Source organism: Microtus pennsylvanicus, chromosome 16 (assembly GCF_037038515.1).
Source record: "Microtus pennsylvanicus isolate mMicPen1 chromosome 16, mMicPen1.hap1, whole genome shotgun sequence".
In the NCBI taxonomy this organism is placed as follows: Eukaryota; Metazoa; Chordata; class Mammalia; order Rodentia; family Cricetidae; genus Microtus; species Microtus pennsylvanicus.
Genome location: NC_134594.1, coordinates 22,808,005 through 22,824,276, shown reverse-complemented (window position 1 = coordinate 22,824,276; position 16,272 = coordinate 22,808,005).

Below are 16,272 nucleotides of genomic sequence, written 5' to 3'. Positions count from 1 at the left end.
CAGACCCTTCTATTGCACCTTTTATTTTCAAGTCAGAATACATTAACTTATTCAATTTAGCAACACCCCTTAGTTAGCGACAAAAATATGATCTAATCATCTTCTACCCAGGAGATTCTCTAATCATTTGGTAAACTAAGCAAGATGACAGTTACTGAAGGAAAGTCATGAACAACATTAAAAATAGAAGACCTCCTATGTTTAAGAGATGAACCAGTATAAAACACAAGAGCATAGGTTTGTATAGGTTAGAAGTCTAACAAGTAAAGTATAGAATGTTTTTAACAAATATTTTTTTTCTGAAGGAAAGAATTTAAATGAGCAGTCCAAGACATAAAATGTATCTAGTTAGATCACAAAAATGGTGGTGGGTAGCTACTATTTAAAATATCCCTGTTAATTATGCTTTATTAGTATTCGGAGTCTGGCAAAGGAGGACTATAATAATTAGACATTCTTTCTGGACACATTTTGTTTACTATTAATTTGTAGACCAGGGAGTGAAAGTAAATTACTGGAGGGCAAATACCTTCCGGCATGTATGCTTTGGGCTGATGCTATTTGTATGCTTTCCATCAACTTAATAGAGCATATTAATAGGCTTGTTTTCTGTAGGAAAGCCAGCTAAGCTAAATGAATGACTATTTCTCCAGGTCCCATTAGCTAAACCTTAGTAGAACATTTCATAACTTTCCACTGTTGAAAACTGTCAAGGCCTTTGAGATGACTCCATAAGTAAAGATTCTTGCTTCCAACTAAATGCCTCCGTTTGACCCCAGGGACCCACATCATGAAGAGAGAATTGACACGTAAGAATCATCCACTGACTTCTGCAAGTATACCTTAGTGTGCATGCTCCCTGCCTCAAAATGTATAGATAAATGTAATAAATTATTTTTTTAAAGAAAACAGTTTGTTCAAATGGCATTAGCATGTTCTTGGAGTTGTTTCAAAGAGTTCTAACCACTGAGTTCTATCATTCTTTGGTAATCTGATGGAACATATAGCTCCAAATCCTCCAGTTCTCATGGTGCTGATCTATTTGAAATAGACAGCCACAGTGCCAGTCGGAGGCTGGAAATATTTTCTCTATACTGCTCTTGTTTGTTGTGTATTTATGTAGCTTTTATAACTAATGGACAACCTAGCCCAATATAGGTTTCACATAGTAGCTTAACTACCTTAACCTCTTTACACTTTTGGCCTTCCTAATCTAAAACATAACGGGAATTCCTTCTCTTGCACAATGTTATGACCTGCAAAACCAGAAAGCTGAATGAATCCTCACTCATCATGTGAATCTTCCATCTTTCCGCAGACTTGAAAACACTAATGTTTTATTTAAAATTCACTGTTTAAAAAAATAGTTTGAGTCTGCAGAAAAACACCTAATATTTCATATTTCTATATTTCTGCAATAAAAAAATTCCAGCTTATATGTCAAGAACAATACTTAGTATTCTTCTGGGAAGATGGTTTCAAATTATAAATCAAGATCCAAATAAATAACAGCACTTCACCCGAAAAATGATGAATATCAGTCATACATTAATTAATGGTTTTTCTATTCACAAGTCAAATATTGATGGTGGAGTGACTTACACATTTGTTTCTGCTGTTCTCAAATCCACTTGTGCTTAGAAGCCTCTCCCCATGATCCATAAGCATTGTAACAGAACACTCAAGATTTGCATGATAGAGGTAGTTCCGTTGGCTTTAACTTCTCTGTGGCCTTAGACATATTTTGCTATAAAGCATTTTGTTTCCTCTTATTATAAAATTTTCAGTTGCTTGAACTACTGTAGGGTTAAGCCAGCCCCTTTAGGGGCGGGTTTGCCTCGGGCGAATGCGTACTGATAAATGGGCGCACGGGAGGCGGCTCCTCCCTTTCTTTCCTACTTCCTGTGCTACGCGGGAACCTTGGTTCTGTAAGTTTTATTTAATCATTAAATTTGTATATATTCTTTAATATTTGCCTGCGTTTATTCACGCCGATACAAACTACATTCATTTATTGCATGTGGTGGGTATGCCTATGTGACATAGTGTAATGTGGAGGTCAGGACTGCTTAAAGTAGTCAGTTCCCTCCTACTGAGTGGACTCTGGGAGTCAAGTTCAGGTTATCGTGTTTGCTAGCAGGTGCCTTTTCCCACTAACCATCTCACCAGTCCCATTTTCCATGTTTCAAATGAAGACCTAAATTCTTTATGGCCCACATGTTCAGAATAGCTACAGTTATCAGTGGGGGTCAAATGGGAAGAGGATAGCATTTGAATGTTTTCTTTTCCTCTTGGATGCTAAGTACAATTTGTCTTCAAGGTAGTGATGAAAACAAAGTCCCTTAGGCAATCTTAACTTCTCTTGCATTTCTGGGGCACTATCATATCTTATTGGGACACAGAGGGCATTCCTACACACACACATACATACATACATACATACATACATACATATACACACATACACACATACGAACACATACAAATTCTCATCTGCAGTAACTGATGGCAATGATTGTTTTATCCTTCTCCCTTTGTGAACATCTTAGTTCTAGCTGAGTCTTTTACCTGAATTTAGACTAGGCCATTTTTTTTTATGAAAACAAATTCTCCATTCATGATACAGAGCATTGGGATAGAACCTACTTGACATTCAGGCTTTTCTCCAGAATTCCTAGAGTTCACAGAGCTAATCATGCTAGTCTATGCTCCATCTTACAGAACCACACGAGTGATGGCTTTGTGCAGAAGTGGATGTTTGTGTGGATTAGAGTTCTAGTCCTCTAATACTGTGAATCTGAATCTGCACTGTGTTTATTCACACCACAGTCTTCTTTGCACATCAGTTCCTGAAGTTTTCTGTAGGGTATTTGTTGGAGGAAGAGGATATTGGATACTTGTGAAAGACAACTGTATAAGAAGAACAGATGTTTTGACCTGAAATTTTGAATAGGCTTTGAGAATAATATTATGTATTAATAACCCTGATACAGGAAAGTTGATTTGATGGTTTTAAGCTCCAAGAAGAGTCAAAATCAATGGCTGTATTTCATCATTCCCTCACTGCAAACAACAAAAAGAAAATGTTTCACATTCTGAGAAATCTCCTGTCTTCAGAAAGCCACACCAAGGAATCTTTTAAGGGGGACTTTTCCCCAGAATAAAAAAAAAAATCCATTAATAGGAATTAACTTGCTTCTGAGTCATTGTCAGAATAAATTGCCTTGTTTTAATACAAGAAAAAGTCCTTGAACCCAACCTGGGATGTTAGATTTGTAAGACTCTTTTCCATTACCCTGAAGCCCACAGCTACTTGTGATAATGAAGTTCTCAAAAGAAGTGGAGATGGGGTAATTATGCTTCCAATTAAATTTAAGACCATAATTAAAGGCACTTTGGCTGGTTTGAATCTGAGCAAACTTGAGATTTGACTTTTCCTCCGTGTACAAGCCCATGATCAAGTCCTTCAAACTCAAGGGATGTGCGCCAGGTAAGTCAGATAGAGTTCTACACCAGTTATTCCGAGGATGGGCTTATCTGTTTGCTTTAGGGAAGCACTGTTTAGATGGTAAAGTGCAAACACAGCCTGTTCAACTTCTGGTCTTTAGAGCGCTTTAATTTACAAAAGAAAAGGAGATAATTCCTTTTCCCCCTAGACAGTAGTTAAACGCAGAAAGTTTCCACATGCTCCCTTGAATTCTGATTTGTGTATTGACGCTTCTTTCATTTCTCTATTTCTCTTTCTAAGCCACTTGTTGTCCCTCCTCTTCCTGCTCCCTCTCTTTCTTGTTTTTCTGTATTTGATGTCACTGGGGACACCAATATGAGGAATACTGCACAAGTAGTACCCAAGGTAAGTTTGGACAAAGATGTTAAGAGTGAACAGCATGTTAGCTTTTAAATGTAGGCTTTCCCACAATGTCTTGAGTTAGTGTTGTGTGACTGGAATTATAGGCCTATTTTAACCCTATGTTATTGCTTAAGCATTGCTCTTATAAAAGCCCAATGATCTATTGAGAATGGCAAACGTGTGGAGTGGGGCTTTGTGTCTGTGGTAGAACACTCATCTAGCATTCCTGGGATTTGGTTTCTGTCACTGTGGGAAAAGAAATGACTTTCTATACTCACGGTAAACTGAAACTGCTACCAAAGAGCATCTGTGAGTATAGCCAGTAATCAATACTACGATTATTATCGATTGACCTTAGGAAACAGTTTTCAATTTAGTACTAAGCTAATCATTATGAGAATTTTTCTTTATGTACTGGATTTTCATGTAATTTTTTTAGTCTCATGTTGGGCCCAAATTACCTCAGGGCCTGTACCTCGAGGCCTGTATGACAGAGAAAAGCCTGGCTTGAGTTTGAGGGAACCAAGTGAGAATGAGACAGCAAAATCTAAGTAGATGCTCCTCCAGCCAAAGGGAGGACTTGGCTGTCTCTCATTGGCTGGCAGGAGGTACCCCCACATCACAGGATGTCACTTAATCTATTTAAACTGATGCTTACAGTAATAAACTGAGTTCCTGGTTTCACTTGACTCCCTATTGCATCTGATTGTTCTGCATCGTGGGGCTGTGGAATGGGTGAATAGCGCACTCACCTTTTCCTGGGAAATAAGGAGGCTAAGGAGGCCCAGCAGTCTCATACTCTTTGAGAATTATATATATATATATATATATATATATATATATATATATATACATATATAGTCTTTACATATATTAAATAATATATCAAGATAAAAGCATTGTGTTGCTTATTCTCTAGTATTTTGAATATTTTATTTTGATATTTTAAGATATTAGATTATCTCTAAAAGAGGAATGAGAAAATTTTGCATTTTTAATGTAATCAGTTAGCATCATAACCAGTGACATAGTATGTTACATTTTACTGGAGCAGTATTGTCATTTTTGTCTGATTTACTTAGTCAGAAAATGTCATTATTTTAAATACAACATGTATTACATTAATTCATGCTGTTTCTTTTCCATTGAGTGTTTTGTTTTTAGCTAGGATGCTGAGACCAGAGACAAAAGTAGCTGCTTTCCTTGGGGGATTTTATAGAAATAGCCACCCTAAGCTAAAAATAGTAATGTATCCCAAAGGAAGTCGGCTAGTCAGGCTTCAAAATGAGTAAATTAAACAATGTTAGTTCCATCCTTCTTTTCAAATAACTACATTAATAGAGAAAAGATGTGTTTAATTTTTCCCACTAATCTACACAATATATTGGAAAGAATGAGATAATGTCTCCTAAGAAAATCTTTTGACTTATTACGGAAAAACTCACATGAAACTGCTATAATGGTGTCGTTTTAATTTTAGTTCCAATGAAATGAATACCCAAGGATTTGTGCCTCTGCTTGTTTGCAGCTAATAACTCTTGCCTCTGTGCTGTTTATGGCTCGCCCCAAATCTCACTCAATAAAATTTAAAGAGTAATCTCTAAGCTAGTAAAATAGAGTAAACTGAGAAATACTTCTCTCATTAATTCAGCTATTTATATATCAAACCTATAACTAAAATGCAAAATGACTTTGTTTTATCAACTGTGAAGGGTATCAAGAAAATGTTCCTGAATTGTTTCTGAACTCTGAGACTTCTCACCAGTTATCTATGATGTCAAAGCATGGATGTCTGTTCTGGAGGAGGCAGAACATAAAGAGAAAGAGGAGGAAGAGTCCACCCTCCTTCTTCTCCCACTCTACATGATATTCTATCTTGTTTTTCCTATTAATTTATTATTAATTCCAATAATAATTATTTATGGTCATTTTCCTCACCATGAATCTAATCTTCTCTTTCCTTTCCTACACTGTACACTTTAGAAGGAGGTCACTATGAATGTCCCACATTTACGTGGGATTTCTATCTCCGCTCCTCAACGTGTGGAATTCTGCAGGGGAAACTGATTTACTCCTTGTCTTTTTATGCACTCAGTTATTTCTTTATATTAGTGTGAATTTGTAATTATTCATACTGTGCTTTGTATTACATTTCAGTATTTATTTCGTTCTTCTGTCTATTCTTTGAGTTTGTGGATATCTTTCACTTGACATCCATCTTTGACATCTTTGTGGGATCTTTGTTAATTGAGACCTTCCTTACTTTGGGGTATTATACGATATTCCAACCCAATTTCTCCCCAGCCCTCTACTCTGCTATATCTTCCAGCAGCCCTGGTTTATGTTACCAGAGGCAGATACCAAAAAAAAAATCACGAGTTGGATCCTAAGTACTCTTAGATACTTTTGATATTCAAGTCCATCTTATATTCTGGAAGCATCACCACGTATACATCTTTACTAAAGTTCAAGAAGTTCCCTCAGATGAATTTTTCTATGTCTGCCCCAACATCGTATGCCAGTCCATAGGTGTGAGGATTATTTGGCAGCTCACAGCACAGCTTGACATGAATATACGCTGACGCAAAATATATATCAGGCCTCAATTTCTCCATTTTCCCTTTCTTCTCCACAGCATTGGTTCTAAAGGTAAAGAGGAGTAGGAGAAAGAAAGACTGAGAATGAAGAAGTTTCTCCTATGTCAGTGACCCCTAGGAACTTCTTCTGGCATCACCAGATACAACAATATTCACAGCTTACCTGGGGCCTCGCTAGGCCATAATCTATACCATTTATTTTATTGAATGGGAACTATTTGAGCATTTACCATATGCCAAGATGTATTCTAAGTGCTTTAAAAGTGGTACTGAACATGACAGAAAATGCCATAGAGATCACTTTCCTTCTGTGAACAACAACAGCAGCAGCAACGACAACCACAGACTTCAAGAAACTTTTGCCAGATGGAAACACCATAGAAACATTAAAAGCAATTGAGTATTTGCATTTTTCTGGATTTATGTTCAATTGACAGGATTTGACCAAATACAGATTTTGTGGAAAAGAATTCTGGATAATAAGGAGGCCAAAGAGAAACTCCTTAATGAGGATATCAGGGGAAGACCAGAAAGATATAGAAACTCGACAGTAGCTCAGAACTGAGGCCCCGAGGTCAGTTAATATAGCATCATATGTGGCGTCTTACTCCCGGAATCTATTAAACAATTAAAGGGTGATTGTTACCTAGTGGCTGGTGTTGAGAAGTCTACAATGATTTAAGCTGATTGCCGCACGGTGAGGCAATTACAAAGAGCAAATTATAATGCCGACTTTTCTTCTTCACAATTTATCTAGCACTAATGACCTGCCAGGTGCACTCAAAATGACTTTACATACATCATTTAAGGTTTTACTTGAGCTAATACAATGAGGTGGGCATTAATTGTCTCCATCTCTAGTCTAGGAAATTGAGGCTCAAATACATTAAAGAGACAAATGAAGAACCGCCTAGCTGGGGAGTAGAGGAGACAGCTCTGTAGTCTCACAGAGTCAGCATCCATTCCACACGTTCGAGAGAAAACAAGCATAAATATGTGATAACCATATGTGGAGATGACAAGAAATAATGCTTGTTGGTTTTGATATCAGGTAACTTCACATGCCTTTGGCTAAGGTACTCAGAAGTTTTTAGTTTCGTTCCCACATAAAAGCTTTCTTATATGTAAAGAAATGAGGATATTTTCCTTCCAGAAATGTGAATTGATTTTTAAGAGAATTGAAAAGAAAAAATCCTTCGGAGGGTAGCTTTCTTCTCCAATTCTTTCTTTACCCAGTTTTTGTTTGGAAGGGGGAAAAATGAAGCACCAGCTTTAAAAACAAACAAACAAACATACACCTTTCTAGCAGAATTCAGAGCTAGCTAAACACTTTGAGCCTAAAGAGGGTAACTAAAACTTATATGATTACCTTACAAATAAAAATTAGATTGTTGAGTTTTTCTTGCAAAGGTGCCCTCTACTGAGTTCCTATTTTTTTTGTACCTAAGACCAATAAAGCAAAGAAAAGAGAATTTCAAGATATTTTCTTTCTTCACTTAAACAAAATAATAGGCAAAACATATTTCAGTTGCCAATATAAAATAGAAAACTGTCTTATGTATTAAAAATATTTAATGTAAAAAAGAAAAATGGATAGAAGTCTATAGATTTTTACTAATGGACCAGATTTTCTTTTCATTTTATGTGTAAATATTTACTTTTAATATAATGATTCTAAACAGATCAATAAAAGTAGAAAGGAAAATTAAAATTTTTCTGTAAAATATTTCTCTGCTTGCTCTCTGTCTTCACAGTTGATTCAATAAACCTTTAAAAGTACCATGGTAAATATATTGTAGGGTACCCGAGTCTACAGGGAAATAATCTGCTAGATAATGACTTGCTAATGTTTTCTATCAAAGTAGAAAGCCAGGGGCTGTCAACAGCCCTACATTTTCCTTGCACTGGAGTTGGAGTTTAATGTTACTTATTGACCATTTCCAAAAACACTGTAATAACTTTTGGCTTAGGAGATATGCTATTCTTAGAATGGTATTTGACATTTCAATCCAATACATTTTATTTAGGTTTGAATTCTGGATTCCATAAGACTATCTTTAAATGAGGGATCCATATCTTCGTTCTCAAAAGTGCTATATATAAACAAATTTACCATCTACATGATTTCCATAACATTTCTAACTATTGTGATTTAGGGAAATACATCTCCCTAAGTACCACCCCTTTTACATATAAAATGGAAAACATATATTCCGATATTAGATATACAATTTTTAAAATATACTTATATTTTGCCACATTTCTGCGCTCTCTCTCTCTCTCTCTCTCTCTCTCTCTATATATATATATATATATATATATATATATATATATATACATACATACATATATATGTATGTATATGTGTGTGTGTATTTGTATAAACGTTATAATTTTTCAGAAAGTATGTAAATTTGAATATGAAGGTTGTTTATTGAGGCTAGGGTTAAAGCTTAGTTGAAGAGTTCTTGTCTAGCCTCCATGAGGCCCTGGGGTCAGTCTTCAGCACTGAATAAACCTAGGCATGCTGGTACATACTTGTTATCTCAGCAGTAGACATGGGGGAATGTATCTGTCATTGAAATACATGTAAGGTGCAGGGTGGGGCAAAGGATTAAAATTTCAAGGCCATCTTTATCTACTTAGTGAGTTTAAGGCCAGCCTGGGCTATAGGAGGCTCATAATTGATTTATCATGCATAATAACTCTTTTATCTATCTATCTATCTATCTATCTATCTATCTATCTATCTATCTATCTATCTATCTCTCTATCTCTCTATATTAGTGTGTAAATATGGACATGTGCGTGCCACAGTTGTGTGAATTCATTGATGGAGGTCAGAGAACAACTTTTGGGAGTTCGTTATTGCCTTCTACATTGTTTAAACAGGATTTTATTTGTGTCTGCTCTGAACTGTGAACTGCAGGTTAACTTCCCCAAAAACTTCTGGGGAATGTTTATATTTCCACCTAAGCCTTTCACCGTTAAGATCCTGAGACTACAGATGCTTGCGGATGCACAAATTCTGGAGACTGACCTCATGTCATCAAGCTTAATTGGCTAGTACTTATATTGAAGGAACTAATATGCATGACACATACATTTTTAATGATTTTTTTTTACTTTGGGTATGCAAGCACCTGAGAAGGGGTCTATGCACATGAGTGCCCACAATGGTCAGTAGAAGGTGTTGAATCCCTTGCAGTGGGAGTTAGGGATGGATGCAAGCTTCCTGATTTAGGTGATGTGAACCAGCCCTTTGGAGAAGTGGTAACTATTCTTAACCACAGAACTATCTCTCCAGCGACACATAACTGTTTAATAACTGCTACGTGTTTCTCAGGAGCCTGAGGGTTGACAACACAAAAAGAACAAATCCAAAACCGAAACCAACTAACCAACCAACCAAACAATGGCACTAGCATAAGGAAACTGATTTTTATGGAAATGCCTTTACACTGGATGCTAAATGCCTGAGGGATTAAACATCCCACTTTAACTTAAAAATTACTGGTTGCAATCAAATGAGAAAAATAGAAAGGGACAGTGAAAGAGGCCCTGTTAAGAGTAGTCAGTGATGCCAGGCGGTGGTGGCGCACGCCTTTAATCCCAGCACTCGGGAGGCAGAGGCAGGCGGATCTCTGTGAGTTCAAGACCAGCCTGGTCTACAAGAGCTAGTTCCAGGACAGGCTCCATAACCACAAAGAAACCCTGTCACGAACCCTCCCCCCAAAAAAAAGAGTAGTCACTGATTTATAAAAGAAGTCAGTTGTAATTTTCATTTATATCCTCATGTAAACATTTTAGAGATGTCCACATTAAGCTTAAGTTCTAGCGTGGTCCAAAGAAAAATGAGCAGATGAGACAGAATATAATCAAAACAGATAGCAAGCTCTTCTATATTAAGAAGTGGTCTCAAGTGTGTGCTTATACCAAGAAATCCTGTATGGTTTAGTGTTTACATTAGTTGTACAATTGGAAAGTTTTAAAGTTTCCAAGATGCAGTCCCAAGAAGGAACAGAGTGCAAGGATGAGCTGAGTCGATACTCTGTGGGAAAGGAAGCAGACACCCAGACATGATGCTGAGCTCCCCTGGGAAAAGCCTTGATCTAATGCAATCAAAGGCAGCCTGCAATGCCAGCAGTGGCCTGTGAAATTTTGTGTGCACAATGGATACAGATTTCAGGTCATTGTACAGACCCTGATATTTTTCACAATGGGACCCAGACAAGGGAAGATATAAATGTATGATAATGACCACTCGATTCTTCTAGTATTTTGTGCTCAGGACAGTGTAATAATACTTCATTGCAATATGTTTTTTCTGAAGTTAAATGTGAACTGTTTGTGTGTGTGTGTGTGTTGCATGTAGAAATCAGTTATAGAGTCTGTTCTGTCTTCCTACCTTCATGTGGATTCTTGAGCTGGAATCCAGGCAATCAGCTTGGCTACAAACACCTCTACGTGTGAGACATCTCTTTGGCCATCCATATGTTTTTCTTCATTTGTGTCCTTGCTTGTTTGTTTGACAAAGAGTATCAGGATAGATTTGGAACAATTACTACTAATACTTTATGTTTCATGTATGGATATTTTTGTAATTAAGAGCCCAGTCTCTTTTATGTGCAACATATGGCTTTGTTTCCTATTGTTTTTATGTTAATGTTAGCTTTTCTTGTTCTCAATGATGAGAGATAACATCCTGGGCTTCACGAGAAGTAGAAAACCAGTTTAATCCAGCTACTCCACCAGTTCATGAATATGAGATTTTTCATAGAGAAATCATCAGTTTGATATTTTTGGGTCTGCAATGCAATCATGCCCTTGGTGTATTTTGTGGTCATCCTGAATGCTTACAGCTTAACAAGTGATACTTCTTCTTCATGAACATGTGTTTGTGTGTTGTGTGGGTGTGCATGTATTTGTGTGTGTGTATACACAAATGTGCATGTGTGTGCAAGCATGTGGATGTCAGAGGTAAACAGAAGATACCCCCCTTTCTCATTGAACCTGAAGGTTGTTGATTCAGCTAGACTGGTTGGCCAGTGATCTTCCTGTATCTGACTGCCCAGTCCTGGGATTATGGTTTTTCTTAATGAGTGCTAGGATTCATAGTCTGGGCCTCATGCTTCTGTAGCAAGCATATTACCAACTGAACCATCTACCCCGCCTCTCTTCTTCCTTTTAAAATATTAAAAGAATATTAATCCACTCAACTGATTATGTTTTGTAATCAACTCAAGTGGCCATCAGCCTAGACTTCAGAGAACTTGCAGTTTAAATGAAATAAAGATATGTATGGGTAGAGGAGATATTTCTTTTCATGGTATAACCATTAGTAGGTAATTTGTTTTCTGTCAAATGAGTTCCCATCATTTCTAATGCAAGCACTCATAATTAAACTAATGATGGTGGATTCAGTAGAAAAGGGAAGGAGACAAGAAAAGGTTAGTGGGGATGAATATGATAAAAAATATATTGTATAACACATGAAATTTAAAATGAAGGCATTTTCTTTATAAACAACTATGTCTTTATATCTGGTCAAACATACAACCAGTTATAATATAAACAGAATAAAGCTTCATGTGCATTTTGATTGTTTAAAATTAAGACTTCTGAAATATTAAAGATAATCAAATATTAACACAGCATTGGCATCTAGTCTGCAGTTTTCAAGGCACCAAAAAATAAAACAAAACACATGCTTGCTTAATCCTCTAAACTTCATCTCACCACAGAGAACTGCATTAACTTCCTGCGCACATTTAAACACCATTAAGGTGCAGCTTGCAATCGGTAAAACTTTATTGTCTGAGTCTTACATACCTGAGGGACCATTTACCTGCATTCCTCAGAGAAGTCTGTGGAGCAGTTTTGCTGACAACTTCTTGGAGAGGCTGGTGTGATGTAAGGTCTCATGGCAAGTTTCTTGGGTTTTGGGCTTTCTGTTACCTGTTCTCACCCCAGTCAATGTTCTCGCTTGTGAAATACGAACCTGCCACTTAAATAACATTTACAAAAAAAGATGAAGAAAAAAAAAAGAAAATGGTTTCTGTCCAGTTTAAGTTTTTGTAAATGATGTGGAAATATTATTTCTTGTGTGTCTATGATCACTAGCATGCAATAAGCCTATCAAATGATATTTGTGGAAATACTGGTAAATGATTTGAGTAACATTAGATTAAATAACTTATACTTAACTCAAAATGCTGTAATGTAAAATTTCAATATAATAAATCCATATCAGTCTTGTAAAAATTAAGCCCATATTGTTAATCACCATATTGAAAGTGATGATAATTGAGAATGGGCATCAATTAACATTTTAGAACAAACTTATATAACTAATTCTAATGAGGAGGTATGTTTGTGCAATAATTTTGCTTCAGTAATTTCTAATACTCACACTGACTAACAATCTGCCGTATGACATCAGGCTCTAAAATTATTGTTAAATATTATGCTATTTTATTTGATGCACTTGCCCCAAGCATTTTATGTCAACTTTACAAACAAGAAAAAAGTCAATGCTTTATTTTAAAAGCTACATAGAATTGGTCTAATTTTTGAATATTGGATTTTTCATTGAAGTCATTTGATTTCTCTTGATCATATATAAAGGGATAGAGACACTCAACAACATTTTGAATCTGAAGTTTGGAAGCAGAGGCTTCTTGTTCATCTCTGGCCTCCCAGACTCAAAATAATCACAAAGAAATTATAGTAAATTGCAGCACTGCTTGGCCAATCACTTAAGAGTATTGATATCTAGGTCTTATAACTTAAATGAATGCATTTCCATTATTTTGTATTTTACCATGAGGCTTCTGGTTTACTGGCAAGCTTCCTGGGCATCTGTCTCCTTGGTGGCTATATGGCATCTCTCTGACTCCACCTTTTTTCCTCCTCTATCTGCTTGGAATTCCCACCTTACTCAATCCTGTCCAGGTATAGGCCAGAGCAACTTTATTCATTAACAAAGAAAAGCAACACAAGTACAGAAGGACTTCCCACACCATTTCCCCTTTTCTGTCCAAATAAAAAGGTAGGTCTTAACTTTAACATAGCAAGATTACATACAAAAAAATAGTTATCAAGTAAGAATAGAATTATAGTTAAAATATTTATATCTACTTTATCTCTTAACTAAGGAAAACTATAATTATAGCTATGCATTTTTAACTCTATCAAAGACCCCAGAAGAATATAATATTACCTATGTTAACAGAAAGTACATTGTAAGCAACTTCCAAAAACTTAGGATTGACATAGACATCTTGCTACCTGGACAGTCACCCAAAGTTCTTCAGTAACATTGGGGCATCTATTCTTCAGCATATGGGCCCTTAGTATCTGCCAGACTTTTCCATGAAGCAGGAAATTTCATAGACAGTTCTGCCTTTATTGGCAGTTTGTCAGCCACTTTTTTTCTGTGTCTTTCAAAATGTCTGGCAGACTTTTTTATGTAGAAGGAACCCTGAAGGACTGTCTTACCTTGTTTAGGCAAGTTCTGCAGTCATTTATCAGTGGGTCCTGCATATCCAATTCATATAACATAACATCAATCAGTCCAGGCAAGAGCAGTTTCTTACCCAAAAGGCCAAAAAAACTCTATAAAGAGCCTCTTTGATGCCCATCATCCTCTTTAAGTAGACTGGTGCTTTCAGGAACAGATGTGTCTTATAGTCAAGAAAAGTCCTAAGTTCTTAAAAAATTTTAAGTGCCATATTCTGTTAGTCTTTGAAAGGTTTGAAGAATACCTGAACATCTGAAATATATCTCTTCATATCTAGAAAACCTAACAACACTACAAACTTGACTATTATAGATGATTATCTATTAACATGTGTCTCTTAATTATACACTAAATATTTAAATTAACTGCACAAATACAGTACATTAACCAAGAGCAGAAATATACATATAACAAAAGTAACATTAAATTTGTATCAATAAACCAAGATCCATACCAAAGCAAAGTATTCACCTCTATATCAAATCTCCCTTTAAATGTAAACAATCATTTATAAACAATATTTAGTGATTTTGGTGTTCTTCCCTCCAAACTGCTTCCTGCTTTTTGTTGGGTGAAGTATTTAGGGGTTCATGGAGACTTTTTGGAGGATTTTATTCTATCAAACCACATTAGTCTGGAAGAAATCCACAGATTCTCATCCTCTGTGGAAACAAATGCAGAACCTCTTTTCCTTAAGCAACCTATCCTTAGACCTGAAATTTGAAGTCAAAACACCTTTAAAGTATTTATGTTGGTTTAGCCTAACAACCTGTACAATAAAAAAAAAATCTCTCTACTTAACTCTTTCAGTCAAAAAATTTAAAGAAAATGCAATAATATACATATTCTATCTTTACATGTTTTTTAATTCCTTTAATCTATGACTATCTGTACTTTGTCTCTTTAAAGACTTTGTTTTTTTCTATATTTTTCTTCTTCTGTCTCTTAAACCTATGTACATTTTAAACACACTATGATGTGTTCAGAGGTTTATTTCTGCCTGAATTTGTCTTTATTGTATATCTATAATTATTTTTTGACCAAGGGCACTTTAAAATAGTATTCAGTGTGATTGTGGCAGCCCTAGATTCTGGCTTCACCTCTCTCAGACTTGCAATTTGGTAAAGGTACCTTACCACCAGTTCTGGGACCACAAGGTGGGAGCCATACTCACCACCTCATCTCTGGTAAGTAGTTGGCCCATACTACCACCAAGTAACTTGCATCATGCTGCTCACAAACCCCATTCAAGTGCTTGGCCTGCTGAAAGATCCAGAACTGTTTGTGCAACTAGTATGAACGAGCAAACCATTTTAAAGGAGCCACACAGGTTTTGCTGCCAATGCTAAGTCAGGAAGACCTCTCTTAAAGGAGCTATGAATCCCCTGCTCACTGCCAGCAAACAGAGCCTATTAGGAAAAGAAAATGTATCTACCAAATTCTGTTGTTTTGTGTCTAGAATTCCTTTCCAAGCTCTCTCAGGTTTTATATGGATGTAGTTGCCCATGTTGCAGCACCAGTCTGGATAGAGTCAGAGGCTGCTTGTTTGTTCATAGCCTCTCTGGCCCAAAATGGTCACACAGCAACTATATTAATTACAACATTGCTTGGCCATCACATGAGCATATCGATAGCTAGCTCTTATATCTTAAATTAGCCCATATCCATTATTTTATATTTTACCACAAGGCTTGTGGTTTACTGGTAAGTTTCCTAGGCATCTGTCTCCTTTGGTAGCTACAAGGCATCTCTCTGACTCTACCTGCTTTCTTCTTCTTTCTGCTTGGAATTCCTGCCTTACTCTATTCTGTCCTGTTGTACACCAAAGCCCTTTATTCATTAACAAATAAAAGCAACATATATACACAAGGACTTCCCACACCAGAAGTTCAAAAACATTACTTCAGGTCAAAATTTATAAGTATGATATACATAATTACATATACTCCATATACAGATGTATTAATTACCTTTTGAACTGAAATGGTTTTTGTATATTTTCTAGAATTCTCTGAAAAATTTTAATGTATGTTTGAATTATTTTGCACCCTTCTAAACACTATTTAATTTGTTTAATTAATTTCCTAATTAAACTGTATCCTGGCATCATTTTTCTTGCCTGAAGCAAGTATTTTCAAGTGAAATATCATATCAAAGTTTCATGATTATAGAAAAAGTCTGAGCTTGGGCTCTGTAGAAAGATTTCCCTCCCCACCTAATTACCTCCACCATCTCCTCTATCTCCACTGAACACAATCAATTTACTTCACTCCATGGTTATTGCTCATAGCACACTGAAGCAT